Source organism: Zalophus californianus, chromosome 11 (assembly GCF_009762305.2).
Source record: "Zalophus californianus isolate mZalCal1 chromosome 11, mZalCal1.pri.v2, whole genome shotgun sequence".
In the NCBI taxonomy this organism is placed as follows: Eukaryota; Metazoa; Chordata; class Mammalia; order Carnivora; family Otariidae; genus Zalophus; species Zalophus californianus.
In genome coordinates, this window is record NC_045605.1 from 11,691,020 (window position 1) to 11,717,031 (window position 26,012).

The window sequence follows — 26,012 nt, forward strand, 5'->3', positions numbered from 1 at the left end:
TGGAACACTACACCAAAACAAATTATGTAATATATGGTGATTAACATAACAATAAAAAATTAAAAAAAAATACGGACATTAGTACGATGTCAGACCTAGAGTTCAGAATCATGACATTAAAGATACTAGCTGGGCTTGAGAAAAGCATGGAAGTGATTAGAGAAACCCTTTCTGGAGAAATAAAAGAACTAAAATCTAACCAAGTCGAAATCAAAAAGGCTATTGATGAGGTGCAATCAAAAATGGGGGCACTAACTGCTAGGATAAATGAGGCAGAAGAGAGAATCAGTGACATAGAAGACCAAATGATGGAAAATAAAGAGGCTGAGAAAAAGAGAGAGAAACAACTACAGGATCACGGGGGCAGAATTCGAGAGATAAGCGATACAATAAGACGAAACAACATTAGAATAATTGGGATCCCAGAAGAAGAAGAAAGAGAGAGAGGGGCAGAAGGTATATTGGAGCAAATAACAGCAGAGAACTTCCTTAATGTGAGGAAGGAAACAGGCATCAAAATCCAGGAGGCACAGAGAACCCCTCTCAAAATCAATAATAATAGGTCAATACCCCGACATCTAATAGTAAAACTTACGAATCTCAGAGACAAAGAGAAAATCCTGAAAGCAGCTCGGGAGAAGACATCTGTAACCTACAATGGTAGAAACATTAGATTGGCAACAGACCTATCCACAGAGACCTGGCAGGCCAGAAAGGACTGGCAAGATATCTTCAGAGCACTAAACGAGAAAAATATGCAGCCAAGAATACTATATCCAGCTAGGCTGTCATGGAAAATAGAAGGAGAGAGAAAAAGCTTCCAGGACAAACAAAAACTAAAGGAATTTGCAAACACGAAACCAGCCCTCCAAGAAATATTGAAAGGGGTCCTCTAAGCAAAGAGAGAGCCTAAAAGCAGCATAGATCAGAAAGGAACACAGACAATATACAGTAACAGTCACCTTACAGGCAACACAATGACACTAAATTCATACTTTCAATAGTTACCCTGAATGTAAATGGGCTCAATGCCCCAATCAAAAGACACAGGCTATCAGATTGGATTCAAAAACAAGACCCATCAATATGCTGTCTGCAAGAGACTCATTGACACCCTCACATTGAAAGTGAGGGGGTAGAAAACTATTTACCATGCTAATGGACACCAAAAGAAAGCTGGGGTGGCAATCCTTATATCAGACAAATTAGATTTTAAAGCAAAGACTGTAATAAGAGTTGAGGAAGGACACTATATCCTACTTAAAGGGCCTATCCAACAGGAAGATCTAACAATTGTAAATATCTATGCCCCTAACAGGGGAGCAGCCAATTATATAAGGCAATTAATAACAAAAGCGAAGAAACACATTGACAACAATACAATAATAGTGGGGGGACTTTTACACCCCCCTAACTGAAATGCACAGATCATCTAAGCAAAAGATCAACAAGGAAATAAAGACTTTAAATGACACCCTGGACCAAATGGACTTCACAGACATATTCAGAACATTTCATCCCAAAGCAACGGACTACACATTCTTCTCCAGTGCCCATGGAACATTCTCCAGAATTGATCCCATCCTAGGTCACAAATCAGGTCTCAACCGATACCAAAAGATTGGGATCATTCCCTGCATATTTTCAGACCACAATGCTTTGAAACTAGAACTCAATCACAAGAGGAAAGTTGGAAAGAACTCAAATACATGGAGGCTAAAGAGCATCCTACTAAAGAATGAATGGGTCAACCAGGAAATTAAAGAAGAATTAAAAAAATTCATGGAAAACAATGAAAATGAAAACACAACTGTCCAAAATCTTTGGGATACAGCAAAGGCAGTCCTGAGAGGAAAGTATATAGCAATACAAGCCTTTCTCAAGAAACAAGAAAGGTCTCAAATACACAACCTAACCCTACACCTAAAGGAGCTAGAGAAAGAACAGCAAATAAAGCCTAAACCCAGAAGAGAAGAGAAATAGTAAAGATCAGAGCAGAAATCAATGAACTAGAAACCAAAAGAACAGTAGAACAGATCAACAAAACTAGGAGCTGGTTCTTTGAAAGAATTAACAAGATTGATAAACCCCTGGCCAGACTGATCAAAAAGAAAAGAGAAATGACCCAAATCAACAAAATCATGAATGACAGAGGAGAGATCACAACCAACACTAAAGAAATACAAACAATTAAAAGAGCATATTATGAGCAACTGCATGCCAGCAAATTAGATAACCTGGAAGAAATGGGTGCATTCCTAGAGATGTATCAACTACCAAAACGGAACCAGGAAGAAATAGAAAAGCTGAACAGACCTATAACCACTAAGGAAATTGAAGCAGTCATCAAAAATCTCCCAAGAAACAAAAGCCCAGGGCCAGATGGCTTCCCAGGGGAATTCTACCAAACATTTAAAGAAGAATTAATACCTATTCTCCTGAAACTGTTCCAAAAAATAGAAATGGAAGGAAAACTTCCAAACTCATTTTATGAAGCCAGCATTACGTTGATCCCAAAACCAGACAAAGACCCCATCAAAAAGGAGAATTACAGACCAATATCCTTGATGAACATGGATGCAAAAATTCTCACCAAAACACTAGCCAATAGGATCCAACAGTACATTAAAAGGATTATTCACCACGACCAAGTGGGATTTATCCCTGGGCTGCAAGGCTGGTTCAACATCCACAAATCAATCAACATGATGCAATACATGAACAAAAGAAAGAACAAGAATCATATGATCCTCTCAATAGATGCAGAAAAAGCATTTGACAAAGTACAGCATCCTTTCTTGATCAAAACTCTTCAGAGTATAGGGATAGAGGGTACATACCTCAATATCATAAAAGCCATCTATGAAAAACCTACAGCGAATATCATTCTCAATGGGGAAAAGCTGAGAGTTTGTCCCCTAAGGTCAGGAACGCGGCAGGGATGTCCACTCTCACCACTGCTATTCAACGTAGTATTAGAAGTCCTAGCCACAGCAATCAGACAACAAAAAGAAATCAAAGGCATCCAAATCGGCAAAGAGGAAGTCAAACTCTCACTATTTGCAGATGATATGATACTGTATGTGGAAAACCCAAAAGACTCCACCCCAAAACTGCTAGAACTCATACAAGAATTCAGTAAAGTAGCAGGAGATAGAATCAATGCACAGAAATCAGTGGCATTCCTATACACCAACAACAAGACAGAAGAGAGACGAATCAAGGAGTCGATCCCATTTACAATTGCACCCAAAACCATAAGATACCTAGGAATAAATTTAACCAAAGAGGCAAAGGATCTGTACTCAGAAAACTATAAAATACTCATGAAAGAAATTGAGGAAGACACAAAGAAATGGAAAAACGTGCCATGCTCATGGATTGGAAGAACAAACTCTGAAGATGTCAACGCTACCTAGAGCAATCTACACATTCAATGCAATCCCCATCAAAATACCACCCACTTTTTTCAAAGAAATGGAACAAATCATCCTAAAATTTGTATGGAACCAGAAGAGACCCCGAATAGCCAGAGGAATGTTGAAAAAGAAAAGCAAAGCTGGCGGCATCACAATTCCGGACTTCCAGTTCTATTACAAAGCTGTCATCATCAAGACAGTATGGTACTGGCACAAAAACGGACACATAGATCAATGGAACAGAATCGAGAGCCCAGAAATGGACCCTCAACTCTATGGTCAACTCATCTTTGACAAAGCAGGAAAGAATGTCCAATGGCAAAAAGACAGTCTCTTCAACAAATGGTGTTGGGAAAATTGGACAGCCACATGCAGAAGAATGAAACTGGACCATTTCCTTACACCCCACACAAAAATAGACTCCAAATCGTTGAAAGACCTAAACGTGAGACAGGAGTCCATCAAAATCCTAAAGGAGAACACAGGCAGCAGCCTCTTCGACCTCAGCCGCAGCAACTTCTTCCTAGAAACATCGCCAAAGGCAAGGGAAGCCAGGGCAAAAATGAACTATCGGGATTTCATCAAGATAAAAAGCTTTTGCACAGCAAAAGAAACAGTCCACAAAACCAAAAGACAACCAAGAGAATGGGAGAAAATATTTGCAAATGACATATCAGATAAAGGGCTGGTATCCAAAATCTATAAAGAACTTATCCAACTCAACACCCAAAGAACAAATAATCCAATCAAGAAATGGGCAGAAGACATGAACAGACATTTTTCCAAAGAAGACATCCAAATGGCCAACAGACACATGAAAAAGTGCTCAACATCGCTCGGCCTCAGGGAAATCCAAATCAAAACCTTGATGAGATACCACCTCACACCAGTCAGAATGGCTAAAATTAAGAAGTCAGGAAACGACAGATGTTGGCAGGGAAGTGGAGAAAGGGGAACCCTCCTACACTGTTGGTGGGAATGCAAGCTGGTGCAACCCCTCTGGAAAACAGTATGGAGGTTCCTCAAACAGTTGAAAATAGAGCTACCATACGATCCAGCAATTGCACTACTGGGTATTTACCACAAAGATACAAATGTAGGGATCCGAAGGGGTACATGCACCCCAATGTTTATAGCAGCAATGTCCACAATAGCCAGACTGTGGAAAGAGCCAAGATGTCCATCGACAGATGAATGTATAAAGAAGATGTGGTATATTTACACAGTGGTATATTATGCAGCCATCAAAAGGAATGAGATCTTGCCATTTGTAACGTTGCGGATGGAACTGGAGGGTGTTATGCTGAGTGAAATAAGTCAATCAGAGAAAGACATGTATCATATGACCTCACTGATATGAGGAATTCTTAATCTCAGGAAACAAACTGAGTGTTGCTGGAGTGGTGGGGGGTGGGAGGGATGGGGTGGCTGGTGATAGACATTGGGGAGGGTATGTGCTATGGTGAGCGCTGTGAATGGTGCAAGACTGTTGAATTACAGATCTGTACCTCTGAAACAAATAATGCAACATATGTTAAGAAAAAAGAAAAAGAAGAAGATAGCAGGAGGGGAAGAATGAAGGGGAGTAAGTTGGACGGGGAGACGAACCATGAGAGACGATGGACTCTGAAAAACAAACTGAGGGTTCTAGAGGGGAGGGGGGTGGGGGGATGGGTTAGCCTGGTGATGGGTAATAAAGAGGGCACGTTCTGCGTGGAGCACTGGGTGTTATGCACAAACAATGAATCATGGAACACTACATCAAAAACTAATGATGTAATGTATGGTGATTAACATAACAATAAAAAATAAAAAAAAAAAGAGTCCACCTGCAGAAGCAGCACATCCAGACTCCTTAGCTCAGAATGTAATTTGGCTTCACCCAGAGTTTTCCACCTCACAGAGTCTGCTTCAGTGGCTGTCTAGCCATGACCTTCACATCCATGCCGGCCTCTCTGCCAATGTGCTGATTCTCCTGTTGGGGCTTTCCTCTCCTTCACTCCTCCCCTTCCTTTCCTTCCTGCCTCCCTCCCTTCTTTCCCTCCCTCCCTCCTTCCTTCCTTCCATCCTTCCCACCCTTTCATGATTTTTCTCCAGTTTCTCTCCCCATCTCTTCTTCCCCCTTCATTCTTCTTCTCATCTTCTGTTACTCTCCTTTCTGCTTTTCCAGATCTTCACCTTTCTTTAGGCACCGTACAGCTCTCACCTCACCCATGAAAGCATGTCTCACAGCCAGAGCTTATACAGCAAAATTTTCCTTTTCCCACTGTGCCTGGAGTTAGTTGCAGTTTGGTAGCTTATTATTGAATATATCTTATTCTTTTCTTTTTCTTCTTTTTTTCTGAATGAAATATTTATCTGTTTATTGTTTCAAGTTTTTAGTTATATTTCAGTTGGTTAACATATAGTGTAATATTAGTTTCAGGAGTAGAATTTAGTGATTCATCATTTACATACAACACCCAGTGCTCATCACAAGTGCCCTCTTTAATATCCATCACCTGTTTCCTCCCCTCCAGCAATCCCATTGAGTTCTCATAACAATACTGTGAATTTTCTCACTATTATTATGCCAATTTTACAGATGAGAAAATTGAGACTTGGGATATTAATAGCTCATCCACAGCTACTCAACTGGCTAATAATTAGCAGAAGAGTGTGAATCTAAGTCTGTCTGAATCTTAACTATGCAAGACCACAGACTTCAGTGAGATGTGTGTTTTTGAGGATACCGGACTGCTAGGGTGAGGGGGATCAGTAAGGAGATTTAAGAGAAAGGAATGTTGCAGATTTCTTTACAGTCACGTACAATGTAGCACGGAGAGTACCCAGTTGTGTAGTGTCTGGGGCTAAGTTCTGGAAGAGGCAGGCAGGACAAGTCACAGTCCTCTCTCAGTCATTCATTTTGTCATCCAACCAACACATCCTATGCCATTCACTGGAAACACAAAATTGAATAACACCTGGTCTATACATTCAGTAAGCTGACAGTCTAATGGGGGAGACCAACTTGTAAATGAATGATTACACTGCCATTACATGTACGGGTGGATGGAAACAGTGCAAGGCCAGAGAAGGGGCATCCAGATCAGAATGAACTTAAAGTGATGGAGGGAGCAAAGGCCTTTGAATAAGAACACCTGGATCTATGTTCTGATGTGTGGTCTTGAGTCAGGTCAAAGTCTTGGAGCTCTACTTTCTTTTTTCGCTGAATTATCAATTCCACTGATACTTCCAGCCCTAAATGGACTGGGGAGAGAATTGAATGAGTTGATGTAAATGAAAGCACTATTATTCATCATCATAATGACAGAGATGGAAAATATGAGAATGGAAAGTATGAACAGGAATCAATGCAATGTATATATTTCCATGATACAGAATTACTAACAGTGTAATAATAGATGAGGACGCTCCAAGGAAATGGGTTGTCCTGGAACTCTGAAATCACCAGCCACCATTTCAGGGGCCAAATTCCTCCCTATGGGATTGTGGAGAAGAAATATTTTCAAAAATTGGCAGGTATAATTCTTCCTAGGGTTAAACACATAGCCAATACTTTCCATTAGATCTCAAAGAAATTAGTGAGCCAAATTATAAGTATCTACTGACCATGGCCATGTGCCTGGCACTGTGGTGATTTCTACTTCAAAGAGCTAATGTGTTAGTTGGGTGGAATTTAAGAAACAAAACAAATGAGCAAAGGGTGGGGGAAGAGAGAGAGAGAGGCAAACCATAACACAGACTCTTAACTATAGAGAACAAACTGATTTCCCTCACCCTAGCAGTCCGGTATCCTCAAAAACACACATCTCACTGAAGTCTGTGGTCTTGCAAAGTTAAGATTCAGATAGACTTAGGTTCACACTCGTCTGCTAATTATTAGCCAACTGAGTAGCTGTGGATGAGCTATTAATATCCCAAGTCTCAATTTTCTCATCTGTAAAATGGGCATAATAATAGTGAAAACTCACAGTGTTGTTATGAGAACTCAATGGGATAATTTATTTGAAGCCCTCAGCCCAGGTCCTAGAACATAAGCCAGGGAAGGGTGATTGATGTACTTCAGGATCCACTTGGGCTAAAGCATGGGGCTCACTGACTAGCACACTTTCAGATTCAAACCTACCAAAGATCTTCTTGTGGCCAAGCTAAAACAGAGGATTTAGACAATGATTCAAGTAATTTAGGCTCTAAACTCTACTTTCATCTGAATAACTCTGAGAGGTAAAGGGAAAATATGACCCTGACAGGTCCCTCTTAGCATCTCTAAGAACCTTACAGAGAGTTGGAACAAAAGGTTGTTTGCCATTTATACCTGTAAAGTTGGATCTTCCTGCCAGGGTCCTGCCCATCTATCTCCTGCTGCTACTGTGTTTCTAGGTGTGTATGGGGACAGGGGATGCTTCTTCTTCTTCTTCTTCTTCTTCTTTTTTTTTTTTTTTTTTAAAGATTTTATTTATTTATTTGACAGAGAGAGAGCGAGCGAGAGCAGGAACACAAGCAGAGGGAGTGGGAGAGGGAGAAACAGGCTTCCCGCCGAGCAGGGAGCCCGATGTGGGGCTCGATCCTAGGACCCTGGGATCATGACCTGAGCCGAAGGCAGACGCTTAACCACTGAGCCACCCAGGTGCCCCGGGGGATGCTTCTTTAATGGCCTGAGTTGCTACCAGGTATCCAGAAGCAGTAAAATAAAGCATTACTCTTAGGTACTGGGGAAATACATTTAGCGTATATGTAAATCCATCTCCTGGGACAGTCATATAAATAGAGTTAACATCACATTAATGCTGTTTATCACCAAGTGCAGGGCTTTAGATTTAGAGGAGAGGTGGCTGCATCTTCATACGAATCAACTTTATGAGATCTCCGGCGGGGGATGGGGGGGAGGATGGGGGTTGCTTGGCGGGGGGGCGGGGAACAAGGGAACAATGTTCTAGTGAGGTCATTTTCTATGTGAGCAGACTGAGGTCCAACAAGATCCAACTGCACACGTCTAGTTTGAGCAGGCTCTCATTTGGAGGGGACCTACAGAGGGCTGTCTTGCACTCATGCCCAATCGGAAAGAGTGATCTTGGGCACCAGAAAGACCTAGGTTTAAACTCTAGCTCCACTGGTGTGTGAACTTCAGTGAATTGTTCATTTCCCTGGACTTTGGTTTTCTCTTCTGTCTAATAAGGACTGTGATACCTCTCAGGATAATTCAATTACTCATCTGTTTTCTTTATGCCTATTGAGGACCTATTATGCGCCAGACTCTGATATTATAAGAATGAAGAGCTATTATAGATGTATCTGGTCAAATCCTGGCCATATAGTGGATGCTCAGTAAAAGTTATGTGCCCCCCTCTCAAGCCTCCTGGCTCCAAAGGACCCTTCTCCAGGGAAGAATTCCTCCACCCCCATTTGGGAGTGAGTCAGACCTGGAGTATTTGCAGACTGACTTCCTTCCCTATCTCCCCGCACCACCCTCCACCAACGGCTGCCCCCTCAGCCCCCAGAATTTCTCCCTCAGGGCTCTTGGGACTAGAATACCCCACTAACTCTGACAGATGATCTTTGAGGGGAGAAATCTCTGACACTCCAGGCCCTAAGTGACAGCACAAGGATATTCACAATGATCCTGCTCACACTAGATAAAGCCGACTTGTCAAAAGGGGACAGGTCGTTTTAGCACCAGTTCATGGGAAGCCTGACAAGTTGAACGGCTCTACCCATCCTAGGGCCAGGTTTCTGGCTTCCCTCAAAGTCGAGAAAGACGCCAGGGTCGCAGGGAGACAGAATGCCTGGGAAACAGGTCAAATAGTAGGCAGGATCACTTAAGAGTGAGAATTACTTGGGTGGTAGAACCAAACATCCTTGTGAGTGCTCAATCCCATGTCACCCTTTGCTCTGCCTGCCTTCTGGGCCAAAGCCCATGACCCTCTACCCTCTCTTCTGCCCCCCCTCCTGCAACAGCATCTGCATCTGACTCTTGTTAGTGTCCTGCTTCTCTTTCCATCGTGGCCTCAGCCACGGCGACGGATGCAGGGAAATATAACAACATAATCCTCTTCACACCACTCAGTCCCCAAAGGTCCTTACTCAGAATTCTCCATTTATCTGGTCATTAGATCTAATTAAATCCCTCCAACTTAGAGCACTGATGAGTGGCACCACTTTCTCTCACCAATTAAAAGAGAGGAGATTAAAGAATGCCCTCGACACTGTCCTTGTGAGGGTGGCGGCAGGGGAAGAGGCAGGGAAGGAACGCAGAAGACCGTCCTTTATCTCTGAACGCAGCGTTGATGTAATGTGGGTTCCTGCCAAAAAAATGTACCCCTTGCATGGCTGATCCAGCTGAGGCCATCAGTGTGCATTAAGTAGTCTCATAGAAACGTCTACCTCTTTCCAAAGATGGTTTGAACAGCTTAAACAAAGGATATCTATGATCAGAAAATGAGCTAGAAATCAAAAGAGGAAACCCAGATTGAGGAAGGGAGTTGGGATGCCTATTAATCCACAGGATTAACTAACAATTAACTCCAAATCTGATTGGAGCTTCCTGGTGGCTAAGGCAAAAAAAGAAACAAGGTATATCACCATAGCTCTCATCATCTAAAATGAGGACGTGCACCTTCCTACTATCCTCACTTCTTAGGGGCTTAAGACATGTTCTCGTCCTAAATTCTGAAAGGAACTTCACCTGTGAAGTTTCATTTAACACACCTGGGTGATAGCCAATGTTTTCAACAATATCCCTTAAATAGTATTGTCTTGTATTTGACAGGTAAGGTTCTGAGTGTCTAGAGATTTGGAATGACGCTTTCTTCCTTGAAGAGTTGATTTTCCCACATGGGGCTCAAATAGTGACGTCAGCCTTATTAGAACAGTGCTCAGGCCATCTTAGCTTGTGGGGTCCAGCAGGGTGGGAAAGGCTAGTGACTCCTACCGTGTCTGGCTCACCAGCAAGAGCCTTCTGAAAAAGTACCCCTACTCTTTGCCTCTATGAAAACAGACCTGCCTTCTCTGCCCTACTCCCACCGACATGTTTGCTCATGAAGACAGTCACCAGGTAGAAACAGGGGTTTGCCACTCACAGGAGCAGAGGTGGGTCTCCAGGCTCAGCCCCTGTAGACCACCTCAGCATAATCTTCTGTCTCTGCTCACCATGGAATTATGGAATCAGAGCTCGTCTTTCTCCCTCTTCTCCTGACTTTCCAGGGGGCTATTTGGGGAGGATATGCACGGGGAGCTCTTTTAAGCCCTCTTAAGTATTCAAAGCAGAATCAATTCTGGTGTGGTTGAAAGGATTGGAAGGCTATGGGGACACTGAGGCAGAGGGATGAGTAAGGTGATCTCAGGCTCACTAACCCTGACATTCGCCCCTTGCCAAGAAGTCATAGAGGAGCTCGGCTTCTACTCAAGTGCCATCCCATGAAGAAGCACATTTTTGCCAAAGAGATTCCTCAGTGCACGACTTACTCTGTTTTCATTCCAGATTCCTTCAAAAGAGACTCCAAAAGAAAGCTCTGGGTTCAGGGTCAGTTCACGTCCGGCATACCCTTCCTCTGGGTCTCTGCGTCCCCTGACCCACTCAAACAGACATGTCTTTAAGATATCTCCAGGTAAGATCCCGCTAACTCCCCACCCCCATCCCTGCCATTTGCCCTTGACTCTCATTCAAGGATCCTTCTGAAGAACTTTCCCCCCTTTTTGTCTCTTCTTGTATCCCTATCTCCAATGCTGGGCCACACCCTGGCTCCTGACTTGGCTCCTCATCCCGGGATTTGGGGTTTCTCCCCGCACTTTGGTCTAGCTCCCTGTTGCTCTTCCTATGATCACGAGATGATGCTCCTACAGCTTGCCACTTCCTTCTGGAGGCCAATCAGAACCTGAAGCCTAGCAGTTTCTCTCCTTACTGACCAAACCCCGCTGTGCCCAAGCCCCGTTACGCCAGAGCCGGTTTCTGATTCTATGTCTAGGGCTCTTTTCTTGCCTCGGCGGCTGCCACCTATTCACAATCACTGAGAACAGGGAGGAAGCAAAAGGAGATGAAAACATAGGGAAGAGGAACATTTATAAAACCTGCCCTTGACTACTGTTCCTTCAAGTGTGCTCTCCACTTGCTGCCAAAGCTCCCTGAAACTTCTTGTGTCCGGATCCTTCAACACAGTTGTTTCTTCTCATTGCGACTTCAGTGGAGAATTTGAAGAAGCCTTTGAGGAGAGCTATGAGCAGGGAAGATGCTACTCAGGGTTTTATGGAACGAAAGAGCATGGGTTTGGTTATCTGAGAGGAAGCATCCACTATAGGCCGGCAGTCACTCCTTGTGTGTCTTTTGGACTCTCTATGTCTTCATCAGTCACACCTATTTTGTGTGTGAGCGTTTAATGGGATCACACCTGTGGAGTGTGCGGCATGAGGGGGTGCACACACGGTGCTCCCTGGAGGCCTGCTCCTGTCCCTGGTCCTCTCTCATCCCTGCCTTCTCCCGGTTGGCATCCCAGAGCTCAACTGTGTGGAAAGAAGCCTGCCTGGCCGGTTGCAGTAGGAGCATCATTTCCAAAGGGGGCGCTCTAAGATCAGGAAAAAAGGCCTTTGGGGACCTTGAATGGGTGTCTGTGCGGAGTGCACGCTGGTACCTATGGCTGGACATTTAAAAAAATGACTTTTATGAAATCTTTGCCTTGATATGCTATCAATTCTTCCAGATGCCTTTTCAATATCTGTCTACAAAACTGTATGAAATTATAGTAAGTCCTACAGCTGGGGGGATGACGATACGGCAGCTGGAGACAGACATCTCGGGCTCTGATGAAATGAGGTAGAGGCATTCTCCAGGTAGTAGGTCCGTTCTGGGCGGGGGAGGGCCTGCCAAGCCGCACACCTCCTCAATGCAGGACCCTGGAGCCCCCCTCACCGGGAAGCCGCCTGCAGCTGCCACCCTCTCCCTCCAGGTCCCGCCTTCGCTCCAGGTCGGCACCTCCCAGGCGAGAAGCAGATCCAGGCTTGAAGCTCCCAGGCGGTGCAGCCTGAGAGGCTGGCCAGGGTTTGGCTCCCTCTGCGAGACCCAGGGCCTTCAAGATGGGACAAGGAGAAAAGGGGGGTCTGAACAGCTGTCTCTGAGCCCTCCTGGACCACAGAAGGGGGGAATGGTGCTAGAGGAGGCTACGGGGACGCCACCTTCTGTATGAAGAAGAAACCTGAAGTCATCGACTGCCCGCAGGGCTGTGCGCCCTTGGGCCGGGCACCTGCACCTGCACCTGCACCTGCACCTGACTCCAGCTCGCCCTCCTTTGATCTTGGGAGGTGCGCGGGGCACCATGGAAGACCACGGAGAGACTTGACGAGGCTGGGAACCTCCGGGGTAGGGTGTCAGGGCTCCTGAGAAAACGGGAGGAGAAAGGTGGCTAGTGTCTGGCTCCGGTTGTCACCCATACGGGAATGAGAGAGCGGACACACGCAGCTGAGAGGAAATGAGACCTGCCTTCCCGTGGATCCTTCTCTCCCTGTCTGGGGGGGCCTCGCAGTGCCTCCAGCCGGTTGCCCCCGTCGGGCAGAGGCCTCGGGAGGACAGGCCGGCCGCAGGGTCCCCGCGGGAATCGGGGAGGCGCGCGCGGGGGCTCCGTTGTCACTGCTGGCCACGTACGCGGCCCGGGGAGCCCCAGAGAAGGAAGGTCCTAAGCATGCGTGTAACAACCTGCGTGTTACTGTTTAACAGCGCTTGTCATCTTGTCCGTTTTGTCCACCTGCCAAGCCTGCTTCCACCGAGCACTCCGGAGTGGGAGGCGACCGAGGCTCCCATCTGCGGCTGATAACAGACGGCCTTGCGTGAAGCGTAGGAAGTTAAGAGGCTTTTCTTTGCTGTTGTGGAGAGACCTCTGGCTGGAGGCAGTGCTCTCCGAGGGCAGCGGAGATACTGTCAATTATAAACCTGTCCTTCAAGCCTCGGGGCGGGCTGCGATGGGCTCTGTCTGCCAATGGAGAAGCCTAGGTGCTGGGAGCCAGGTGGGGCTCGGCTGCAGATCTGCCTTCTTCCCTATAGGAGAGCTCCACCCTAGTGTCAAGATGACATCACCCCACAGGACAACTGTGCCCTACCGGAAGTGCTCCTATTTAAGGGGCGTGGTCTATTCTCCCTCCGCCATATTTGTAGGTCAATATCCACTTGAATTCCCTGGACGCCCAGAGATCCCCATACTTGCTTGTATCCCAGCATCTTAGTCCCAGTGGTTTTTCATGGTGCCCGTGGGCTAAAAGAACAGGGGTTCCATCTTCAAGGTATTTAGCGTCAAACAGCTTTAAAAGTGTTATGTCTTAACACTTTCATAGCTATTTGAAAAAGTATAAACTTAAAGGAAAAACACTTGTATTTCATACTTAAATAATGCTAATTACCTACTAACGGGATGTGGCACCTGTTGGGCACTGCACAACTTCTCAAACCTCGGGCACTGCCATCTTCGCTTTCTGTTCCACGTCAGATTTTTGTGTACAACTTGCCTCTTATCACAGCAACCACAGAAAACCCACTTTCATGAAGAAATGGCCCCATTGAAAGGAAATCGTGAGATCTAATGTTAAAACTGTAAACTTCCTTGAGTTGGGAATTTGCTTGGTGTCTGGCAGGTATTGAGTTATCTCTATGTTTTTGTCCAAAAACGAAACTATCCCGCAGGGCTGTGGGAGTTTACCATGTGACCCAGAATGCCCTGGTGCATGGTTTCGTAAGTGTGGCCCACACGCCGCATACGTGGAGTGTATCTCCTCACGTTGAAGGGAGTGGGGTGGGCCAGAAGTTGGGATGGGGGCAAAGAATGGGGAGAGAGAAATTGCTGGGACTAACCATATCTTAACTTTGTCAGGACACATCCTCAGATTATGCTCTATCTATAACGAGGCATTTCTAGGAAAAATCAGGAGGCTGGACTTTCCTGGGAATGTTAAAGACATATTGTGCTGGATAGAAGTGAGTACCTCCATGGGCTGAGGGCTGGGTGCATAGGGTTATGCCTGGTACCATCTGGTCACTTCTCCAACGTTTCCTAGGCCAATTTTCCCCCTCCTTCCTTCCTCCTTCCCCCTCTCCTTCCCTCCCTTCCTGCGTTCCCCAAATGAATATCGTGCTCCTCCTATGCGAGCATAGCACAGTGATGAAGAGCAGGACTCAGGAGCCAGATTACCTATCATCTAGTTACTACCCGTGTGACTTTAGGTAATATCTAACTAACCTCTGGGCTTCAGATTCTACTTCTATAAAATGGACTTAATAAAATAATGTACTTTATTAGTTTGTTATGAAATTGAATACCTGATGGAGAAGAGAACAATGTCTACCCAGCAAACAGCTGTGACAAGGCTGGCTTGGTGTGTAGCTCTACCCAGCCTATAGTGCAGGGGAAAGATAAATCTCAAGCCACTGTTTGCCCAAACAATTAATTGATTACAATTTTGATGTGTATTACAAAGAAGTGTAGTAGTCTATGTAAGTATGCAACATGGGGATTTAATCTAGATGTGGGGGGTGGGTCCCTCAAAATTCTTCCCAGAGTAAATAACGTTTAAGTCAGGACTCAAAAGATGTATAGGAATGTATCAGGCCAACATCCAGTAGGTGGAGGGGGTGGGGAAGAATGTTCTAACAGAAGGAACACCATGTCTAAGACACTGAGGCTCTGGCTAGGGTGAAGAACAAGGGCAAAATCACACAGGGCCTTGGGGGTCCGTGTTAAGGAACCTTCATTGAGGAGCACGGGAAGCCAACAAAGGGTTTTGAGCAGAGAGATGGCAAGATGTTATGTCTTACAGAAGATCACTCTGGTTGCTGGCTGGAGGATGGACTCCAGTGGGCAAAAGAGAAAACACTGTAATCCCTTGTAAATCATTTGGGCGACACGGGAGGGGGTCCTGCCTATGGTAGCCATAGAGAAGAGGACAGATAGAGAGGTAATTAGGAGGTAGACTGGATTAGATGCGTCATTTGTGAAAAGAGAGGAGAACCCAGGCAAAGGCCCAGGAGTCTTCCCGGAGCAGTTGGTTGGAAGGAAGGTGGGGCGTGATGACAGGGACAGGGAGCCCTGGAGCAGGGGGCATGCCCACAGCGGCTCTAGGTAGCAGATGAAGGAGCGAGATGACCCAGCTCTACCAAAACCACTCTGCACATCCTTTGTGGATAATCGAAAGAAAACAGGATTTCTGCGTTTCTCTTCTGAATTCTCCACATAACTAGGTCGGGTCCTCACTCATTTTGCACGCAGGCCAGGGCGTGGGAGATGAAGGGGGAGAACCTGCAGAGTGGGAGAGAACCCGCTGGGGCTTCAGAGTTCTTAACTGATCCTAGGGCGTCTGTGGAGTAATTAAAAACAAAGTTATTCGTTATGCGGTCCATGAACAGGCCTGTCCAGATTCGCTGTCAGTTCCTTTCTCCCTCTCTGCGGAGCCATCTTTCTTTCTTGTATTTAAGAAAAAAATGTTTTTGATATTAATTAAGTTACATGGCAATTTCCTCCCCCTAATTAAAGTGGAACCTTTTCACAGGACACTTTGAAGTGCAGCTCTGTGGCTAGAAGAAACTTTTCATCCTCCGCCAAAGCTCTGTAGTGTCTCTTCATATTGTTCACTTCAGTCAGAATAAAACTCTTTCTGATAATGAAGGGAAGAGCGTTTAACTTTTTCCAGCTCTCACACCATCCAGCCGGCCTGGATGTAGGGGAGCCGGCTGGAGCCTGGGCTTCAGGCAGCACAAGGGGCTGGTGGCGGCAACCAGGGTGTGTCTGGGGAGGGTTGGAGCGGGTGGCGGGGCCGGGAGGTGAGGGAGCGAGACGGAGATTGGACCGGGAGGGGGCCGGGAGCCCCTTCGCTCAGGACGATGGGGACAGCGACTCCTGGCACATCACTCAGCCATCAGTCATTGCTTTGCAAGGAGCTCTGATATCCTCAATGAAAGGCGTAGTGGTTGGATTATGAGTGCTTCCGTTCTGATAGCTGGGGACGCAATTCCTGTGCTCTGTTTGGACCCAGACTCCCAGAGATAGAACCAGGACCACCGGCCGCAGAAGGAAAGCAGAGAGGAGAGCGAGAAAGTAGAGCCTGGGTAGCAGCAGACAGACAGAATCAGGAATCAGTTGCTCGCGATGGGCAGCTCGTTGGGCCAGGAGGACATTTTGGACTTTTCAAACCCTGCTGCCTCCTCTGGTTTACTCTCCCTCCCACGCCCTCCAAGTCTTCTTCTTTCAAGCTCCTCTGAAGGCCCTGGAGGTGAGGAAAGGAAAAGAAGGAGGCTTGTCCCAACCCCCCCCCCCCCCCCCCCCCCCCGCCCCAGAAACCAATTTCTCATGAAAACACCCAGGGGAGGAAGCCGAGGCCATTGTTTCTTACCTGCGAATCTTACTGCTAGTGTTTTCCCTGTAGGTATCGACAGCCAGTAAAACACATATCACAGATGGAACCAGAAACAGCCCCTGTGCGTCCACCTCCTTCCCGCCAAGATGCTACCAGCCCAGAGTGTCAGACGCTTTAATTGGGTTATTGCTGTTTCTCCAGCTGTCTCAAGGTGTCTCCCAAAGCCACAGACAGAGGCAAAGGCAAGAGGACCCGGAGGGAGCTAGAGAAGGATCACTGGCCCTCCCCAGCCGCCGCCCGTCCTCTGCCTCAGCTTCCCGCCCAGCCGGCCACCCGTGTGGTCGCAGAGTCCGCCCTGCCTGTGCAATTCAGGCGCCCCTACGGGAGGGGACAGAGAGGGGCAGGAACGGTAGGGGGTTGCAGTGGAGCTGGGAAGGTAGCGGGGATTTTCCTGATGTCCTGTGGCTTCACTCAGTAACTTTAACTCAACCCACACGCGGGTATGGCCACACCCGGATGGCAGGCCTCAGGCGGGACGGTAGGAAGGAAGCTGGAGCTCCCCACCCAGCAGGAAGTGAACAAAGGACGGGCTCGGGGGGCGTCAGGAAGGCCGACTTGATTCCAGCTTGGGGAGATCTGGTAAAAGCCTCGGGGACGTACGACTTCAGCTGCTTGCCTTACATCTGGGCAGGTAGAATGATGGCAAAAGGAATGTTCCAGACAGAAAGGCAACACACTCCTCAGAGGCCAGTGCTGGTGGACCAGTGTGTTTGGGGTACTTTAACTGGGAAGGTGGTGTTGGGGGTGGGGGGTGGGCACTGCAGAGAGGCAGCAGAAGTTGTGTGGGGCCTTGTGTCGCAGGCAGAGGAACGTGGCCTTTCTCTTTTGGGTCCTGGGGAGGAGGGAGGACTTATAAGGGTTGGAGTGGTGAGGTTAGAATGACTTTTTGAAGGAACAGTTCTCCTCCTTTTTGGCACATACACCCTAAGCCTTTATTCCCACCCCATGGCTTTGCCGTCAAAAAAAGTGAAGAACACTTAAAGCCTTCAGTGTGTGGCTTCGGAGAAATCCAGAGCTGTGGCACGAGCTTTCCTACCTCTGTACCTGGCCTCTGGCTTGTCCAGAGCTGCCCTGTGGATCATCTCAGCAAAGCTCCAACAGGGCAGGGCACAGGTGCCAGAATGGCTTTTCCCAAGGCCCCTGGGTCAAGCACCATCACATCCCTGTCCCCAGCCATGCTGACTTTCATCAGGTGGGTATATAATAACCCAACCAAATATACCAATGCCACCAAGGGAATTTGTAGGAAAAGGGTGATAAGAGCAAGAGAAGCATATGGTCAATCCAAAAAGTCTTCCTAAAAGACGTGGCCTTGTGATTGAGATGTCATAGGTAGCAGTGAAAGGATTTGGGAGGATATAAAAATGAGAGGTGATGCAAGAAGGTGACTCGTTACAATGGGATAGCAAGTGTGACGGTGGGGAGGGCATAGGGTGTTGGGAGGAGGGACAGGTGGGCAGGTTGCAACAGGACCTGAAGGTGGAGATGCCAGTCAGTGGGGCTAGGAAGTCGAGTGATGGGGGGCCCCAGGGGAATCTGCAAATAATGGGCCACCAGCAACCCATTCTCCAGAGCTCTTCCTTCTCCACCTCTATCCGGAGCGTAGACAGCCTCCCTTCTTACTCCCCTGGGGCACAGCTTTGAGATGGATGAGAGGAGACTCCCTAGCTGGGGGATCTGGATTGGTCATTGCATCCCCCTAAGGTTGACAAGGACAGGAAAGGTGTTCTGACCAAGGCAAGTGGGCCTGCTGAGCTGAGCCGCAGAGATTATATATGTATAGTAATTCTGTGGTTAGGCAGTTAGGTCCAAGAGCTATGTGATAATCTGTGCTTTCTATATTTTGGCAATAAATCTGTGCTGGCCTGCTGGGAGCCAGGATTGGGTTTGAGATGTGCTCTGAATACCTGGGAGCCTCCTTCCATAGCATGGCTTCATGGGAAAATTCTTTTTTTTTTTTTTTTTTTTTGACAAAAGCAACAAATCCCACCTGGATGAAAAGCTCGTTAAGAAATTTAGCTTAACATCTATTTAGCACTTAACTCTTTTTTTAAAGGCATCTACATGCCATTTAACATTCACAGAACACCTATGAAGACTTCAGGGTAGATATTATCATACCCATTTTACAGATGAGGAAACTGATGCTCAGAGGTTAAGTAATTTCCCCCCAATCCCGCAGCTCCTAATTACAGAGCAAAGATTCAATCCCTGGTCTTCTGAGGCTAAGTCAAATGTACTTTCTGCCACAGACGCAGTCCTGATGAATACTAACTCCTCTCTATGAGGATGAGGGCCAGTTTGTGAATACTAGGACCCAACACCCGAATCTTATTGCACGGCTTCCTGAGGGCTGGGTCTTTAGCGCTGTTGAAAGTCAGATTCCAGCCTCCAGCTGTAGGGGACACCTGCAGGCGTTCCAGCCAATCCAGAGACTGAGAAAGAAAACCCGAGCATTCTTAACCTTTAAAAAGATCTTAGCCTGTGGACAGATAAATTAACTCCAGGGCTCTGGGGAGATTAAACCTTATTTTATGGTTTGCTTGTTAAAAACGCATAACTCCAAATCTCACCAGAGATTGCAATTAAGATAGCACGGGGCTAAAGCTATATGAGAAGTATTATTTACTCCTGGCTCCCTGCAAAGACCAAAACGACAATGGGCTTTTCCATTTCATAACCTGCAGTCGATCTGAAGCCACCTGCCTTTGTACCTAAAATGCTTTAGGACACGTGCTTCTCCTCTCCCAGCATAGCTGCGGCCACAGTTCTGCTATCCTTTGTGGTTGCCCAAAGTAACCATAAAAACCCAAGTTAAAACAAAGTTTCCAGGGTGTTAATGTTCAAGAGACCCCAAGAACACTTTTTTGCCATCTGCTCCCTCTGCCGTTCCCACCTGAGGGGCCCTTTTTCCTGTGTTTCCCTTTCGGTACCTGAATTGTACAAGACCCAAATAGCTCCCTGATTTCTAGCAAAGTCCAAGGAAAAGCCAGGTCACTCCAAAGCAGACTGATCTCAACTAAAATGTGCCCAAGAGAGAACCACAATGAGCCTTCTCAAGAGTTGCCGTTAATTTCACATAAAAGGCACACCGATTTCCTCTCCTGAGATTCTGTGAAATGTTTGTTACTTTGTTTATGCAGAGACATCACCAAGAACTGTTTACTTTACTCTTTCCGGGGTCCTTTTACTTCTCAAGATCAATAGTTCATTTTTTCTGTGTATATAGAAGAGACAAATAAGGAATACGAGCCTTTCTCTGAGAAATTCCATCTTAGGTACCATGGTACACGGAGGGTCTTTCTCGAATTTATTTTTTTCCTGCCTTAAGACTCACCTGGGACATTTAATTAATATTCAGATTCTAGACTGCATTCAAGAGTTACTCAACCAGGTGATTGTTAAACTCAGTAAATTTGGGGTCACCGGGATAGGGGAAAGAACACTAAAGACAAAGTTAGGAGGATTGGATTTTTGCGTTCTTTACCACCCCCAAGCTGTTCCATCTTCATGTAGTTGAGGTGTCTTGTGGTTGTTAAATGTCCCCTTGTAAACAAAGGGGCTGCTATGATGAAATGTGTCAAGCATGTTCTAGTTGCTTTGTAAGCATCAATCATATCAAGTAGCCCCAGGGTCACATAGCTAATCAGAGGCAGGACCCAGATTCAGATGGAGGTCCGCTGGACTCATGAGCCCAGGCTTCTAACCACTGTTCATGCCCTGTCTGCATAGACCCCCACAGCTCTATTCTCCTACAAGTTTCTTACAGGCAAAGAAAAGACCTCCTGCATTCTATGGGAAGGAAACCATTCCATCTTGTTCCCTCCCTGTCAACTGGGTTAATGCCCCAGCCCCTGAATTACACAGAAATTCTGGACCAGCCCTGCATTTCCTCCCCCTTCTCTGGTGATTATCTGGGGCTGATTTGGCCAAACTTCTAAGTCTGTTGCCTAGCAAGTCCCAGCACATCTGGAGTCCTGCTGTTGCCTCAATTGCACAGCTGTCTACAGCAAAGATGCAGTCATCAGAAAGCTGCTGCCCAATGGAAATCCAGAGAGCAATCTTTATATGGATCAGCTCTTTATACCTTTGTGTGGATTTCACTTCTCACTCACAAAGACAACGGGCTGGCGAGTTAGCAGAGTTCACACTGAGATGTGAGCGGCTTTATAACCAGCATGAGGAAAATTTCCACAGAAAAACCTCTTCTTTCCTGGTGACAAACCTGAATTTTTGCTAAGGGGGGAAAAAAAGCTCTCTCTCTCTCTCTGAGAGCATTTGTGTGGACCCAAGGGCTTTGAAATGGGGGGTAAAAAACCCAGAAGATTCCTCTGAGGCAAAGAGACACAACCAAAGAGTGCAGGCCCCAAATTGAGGTTTTGCAGACCCTTACAGTAAAAGTTTCCAAAAGCTTAAGGAGGCAGAGCCAATCTGAAGCTTTCTTTAAAAAAAAAAATTATTTTTTATGCATCAGGGTAGAGGATATTGTTTTGAGCGTGGGGAGGATTGAAGCCTGCAGTGAAAGTAAATGAACCAAAATCTCTACTGGAGGTATGGATAAAACCAGAAGGAAAAAAAAGGGGGGGAGGGGGCAGAAAAGAAAAAGAAAAATCAAAACTGAGAGGTCTTATTTCGCTCCCCAAGGAGAGAGGTGCTTCAGAAAAGAAGAAAGTGGCAACAGGGATCCCTGTTAGCTCCTGTTCTATTAATCAGGCCTCTCCGTCAGCGGACACTCTCCCAGACAAAGGCCATTGATGTTCAAAATGGCGACCACAGGCATGCAGGATCCTGAAGGGCCTTCTGCATCCACAAAGACCTATGTAATTAGACCCAATATTGGACCTCAGAATGTCAAAACTGGATGGGACCTTAGAAGCCCTCTGGTCCAACCCCCTCATTTTGCAGTTGAGGAAACTGAGGCCCAGAGGTCACCATCAACCCAGAGGTGGATGCAGAACTGGGAACAACCCAAACCTCTGCGTTCCAGCTGCTATTTCCTGACCACCCAAACGCTGTGGTGTTATAATTACTTGAACATGGGTAATCTCTGCATAATAGGGGATTCATTTTTTACCCTATTATTTGATTAAGTAGAGTTCATCGATGAGTTTTTTTTCTCTTTTTTAAAATTGAGGTATAATTGATATATAACATTATATTCATTTCAGGTCTACAACATAAGGATTCAATATTTGTATATTTTAATTACAATAGCAATTTCATTCCTGTGTGTTTGGTATTTAGTTACACTGTGCTTCCAAAATGCAATTCTCTTTATGTGAAGGCCAAAAAGGTGAGTCAGTGAGCTGAGCTGATGATTCCTTCCTTTTATGACCTAATTTATTTCTTTATTTTTAAGATTTTTTTATATTTATGTATTGCACAGAGAGAGACACAGCGAGAGAGGGAACACAAGCAGGGCGAGTGGGAGAGGGAGAAGCAGACTCCCTGCTGAGCAGGGAGCCCGATGCGGGGCTCGATTCCAGGACCCCAGGATCGTGATCTGAGCCGAAGGCAGACACCCAATGACTGAGCCCCCCAGGCGCCCCTCACCTAATTTATTAGTTTTACCTCCCTCTCGGTTTAGAAACCTGGACACAACTGGCTTCACATTAGCTGTCAGTGTTGTTATTCACACTTGTATCAATAATCCTGACCTCTGACAACTTTCCTTAGTTTTAGACCTAAATCCTATCTTATAATATAAATATCACACTCTAGGCAGGGCACCATAGAGCAATTATTGCACTTCCCAGGCGAGGTGACTTTCTTGGCCTCAACTCTTCAAGGCAGCACCTGAGCTGTGTTCTAATCACTGAGAGGCACTGGGGCAGAAGTGTATTATACTATTAAATACTGCAGGAAGAAGACACCTGTTCCTTTGGCAGATTGCCAGATCCTTCCCTCCAGAGAGAAAAATGGAGGTGGGGTGGTTGTTAAGTGCAACCAGAGGGTAAGTACAGGGTGCTGGAGGAGCCCACAACAAGGGGGGGGGGTCTCTCCCAATGGAGGAGATCGGACAATCTTCCCGAATTTGCTCAGTGCTTTGCAATTTACAAATGTCTTTCATTTGTACTGTTGCATTAATCTCCGTGATGACGTTTGGATTTTTATCTAAAAGTTAGAATATTGGATGGTGTCCTATGTAATGGATTTTCAGAGCTCCCATTATACAGACGAGGACATTAAGGATTGGAAAGGAGAGGCAATTTGGACAGAGCTAGAATTCAGATTCGGATCTTTCTACCCTCTCCCCCCCATTACTCGTATAATGGGGATTTTTCTCTAAACCCCACAAGTGAGGTTCTTAGTTTCTTTAATTCACTGATTCAACGTTTGTTTGATTTAATAGCAATAGAATGCCAGTGAGTGACACAAAGCATTGTGCCATGCTCAGAGTGACAGAAATCACTAGCTTCCTTACCCTCTGTGCCCAAAGAAACATTTTGAGTGTAAACTTCCATGATGAGAGATGATTATGATCTATAGGTGGGTCTCTGAAAAGATCTTTTGGGAGTAAATGGTAGAAGGGTTCAGAAAAAACATCCAAGTCATAGTTTCCAGTTTGCTTTATCAAGAGAACCCTAATGCCCTTTGCCCTTCACCCTCTATCCCACCTTCGCGCCCAGCCAGCCCCATACAATGTCACATGACCTGTCTCACGTATGCCCCACATGTATTACACACAGTGTCCTACACAGGTGCCCACGCATGCAGCCCTGCACACTCCTTGCACTGTCCATCCTCATCTCCCTTAGTTCCTGTCACGTTCTGGTTCCTTGCCCTCTTTCGGGGGCTTGGTCTGCTAAGATGCACCATGGGGCCAGTGTGCACTGCCTTGAGCCGGAACACCCCAGAACAGCTGCCTGGCCCCAGGCTAATGTCCCAGTGCCTCGCACAACTCCCCAACCCCTTCTCCCTGCGTACTCAGCAATCACTCCAACCTCCATGTCACACTTTCCCGGAGCTCCCTCTGACAAGTTTATCAAGTTGAGAGATGACACTGTCAACGGGCATATAAAAAAAAGAAAGAAAGAAAGAAAAAGACGGGAGAGAGTGGGGGGAAAAAAGCCCAGAGCCTCCCTTCGTGCTGCAAGGAGACATTCCCACACTCCCAAGGTCATCAGGGTGGGCTAGGGGAGGCATCCTCATTCCTCACCATCACTTGCTTCTTAAGTGAGCTTCCCCCAGTGGGCCCCTGGTACAGCCCCCTGCAGTCACCGGGCACGGGGATGGGGGTGGGGGAGCACTATGCTTGGGTAAGAGGTTGCTTGGTAAGACAATGGCTGAGCTGATAATGCCAGCAAAGTCATGACACCAGGGACCTCTTACAATTTTAAGATCCAATCAACTTTAAAATATTACTGGCTAAAGCGGATTTGAGCAGGGGCTATAGCAAACAATTGATCCCGGTATATTTACTGAGAACACAGACACCCTGCTGAAACATTAATCTGGGATGGGGGGTGGGGAAGGGGAGCAGCATTAGGACTGCCTAAGCTCTTCCAGAAAATTCTTTGACAAAATAAGTGTAATTAGGGAAATGCAGATGCTATTTTTTATATATGTATTTATTCTATTCTTTATAAAACATTCCAAGAGTCAGCAGCTTACAAAGAGACCTGCCTTCCTTCCTCCCTTCTCAGGTCTTCCCCTTGGGACTCTGCTCCTCACCCAGGTTCTGGACCTCTCTGCCTGGGACATGGCCCCTCCCACTTTCTACACAACCCCCTCCCCCCAAACTTACCCCCCAACCCCGACTCAGTGCCTTTCCAGTCATCCCCTAGAGGTTCTGCAACCTCTGGCCCCAGGACATTCAGAATGAGGGCCCAGCCACCTTGGAGGCAGGAGGGGAGATGTGGGGAGGACAGAAGCCAGCACAATATGGAGCAGTTTATCCAGCACACATGTCCGGGACAACGAGGTCGGCCCCTGGCTGCCCCCACCCTTGGAAGCATCAATAACGTGCCGCCAGCATGGGCTTGCAATGTGGCCATGAAAAGAAGGACAAAGAAACAAGTTCTTTCCTGGTGCAGCAGAGCTTATACTGCTTGCAGTTAATGGCAGGGTGGACGGGGGTGGAGCCAGCCCTGGAGAAGGCTGAGAAATTCCAGTTCCTGACAGGCTGGACCATGGTCAGAGGCGCAGCGTGGAACCCGAGACTCCTGGGGAGCTGGTCGCCTGAGCCACTGCTGGACAGAGGGCGTGCGCCGAGGGCCCAGCTCAGCAGCCAGAACAGGGACCCCCGGAGAAAATCCTGTTCGTCTTCCTAGCCAGCAGGATCACCAGGATCTCCCCAGTTAGAAGCACTGGTTTCTTTGTAAAGATCTTTAAGAGGGTACTTGCTTTTCTGATTTCATATTTTGTTTTGGAGACAGCGGTACCTTGGCCTCTTATACCTGCTGTGTGTTGCTCTCACTTATCTTTGGGGTTCCCTTGGCCTGGAATGCCCAGCTTTGTAAAACATGCCTCTGCAGCCTTTTGAGCTTAGGTCCAAAGTCACCCCTTCTGTGAGGTTCTTCTGACCCTCCTCAGACTGAGCTCCTCATTGCCCTTCTTGCATTTCCATAGCACACTCGTGGGATTTTGGCTCCATTAACCCTCATATTGAATGATAACTTTTCTTGCCTGTCTCTTCCTTGGATTGTCAGGTCCTTGAGAACAAGGACCTTCTATCTCTACACCCCTATGTCCTTGTGTGCGCCTAGCATGTAGTTGGGTGTTCAAAACGTGCTGGATATACAGAACAAGGTGCCCATCTTCCCTAAGGCATTGCCAGGAAGACACGTTTGTTTCTAAGTTAAATCAATTAATCCACCAAGGAGCTTTGGGTCACCGGAAAAACTGTTACCTCGAACCATATGAAATTACTAATAGTCAACCATTTACCAAATTACCAAAGATTACCCCAAACTAATATTCAACCAATCACCCAAAATGATACTTTCACCGGGTACGACCAAATCCATGAGATACATTCCCTCCAGGATGGAAGGCGTAAAAGGAAACCAGCATTTGCTGCACACCGACCATGTGCCAGGTACTTTGCAAACATCATCTTGTTTGGTTTAATCCTCATTTAATTCTGGTTCAGGAGAAAAAAAATAAGTCTAAAAGGTATAAAATATATTTAAATGCTGAGTGAGGCAGTACTGTAGGGCAGTGGAATGGGAAACGAGAATTATTTGGATGGTGAGGGTTTCATAACGA

The 26,012-nt window shown here is 46.4% G+C and overlaps 1 long non-coding RNA gene across 1 annotated transcript; it reads left to right on the forward strand.

The window, feature by feature from the left end:
- Positions 1 to 13,700: 13,700 nt before the first annotated feature.
- Positions 13,701 to 16,051, forward strand: LOC113913814. Its single transcript, XR_003517273.2, has 3 exons — positions 13,701 to 14,030; positions 14,267 to 14,370; positions 15,939 to 16,051. It is a non-coding gene; the product is annotated as an uncharacterized LOC113913814 (long non-coding RNA).
- Positions 16,052 to 26,012: the final 9,961 nt, after the last annotated feature.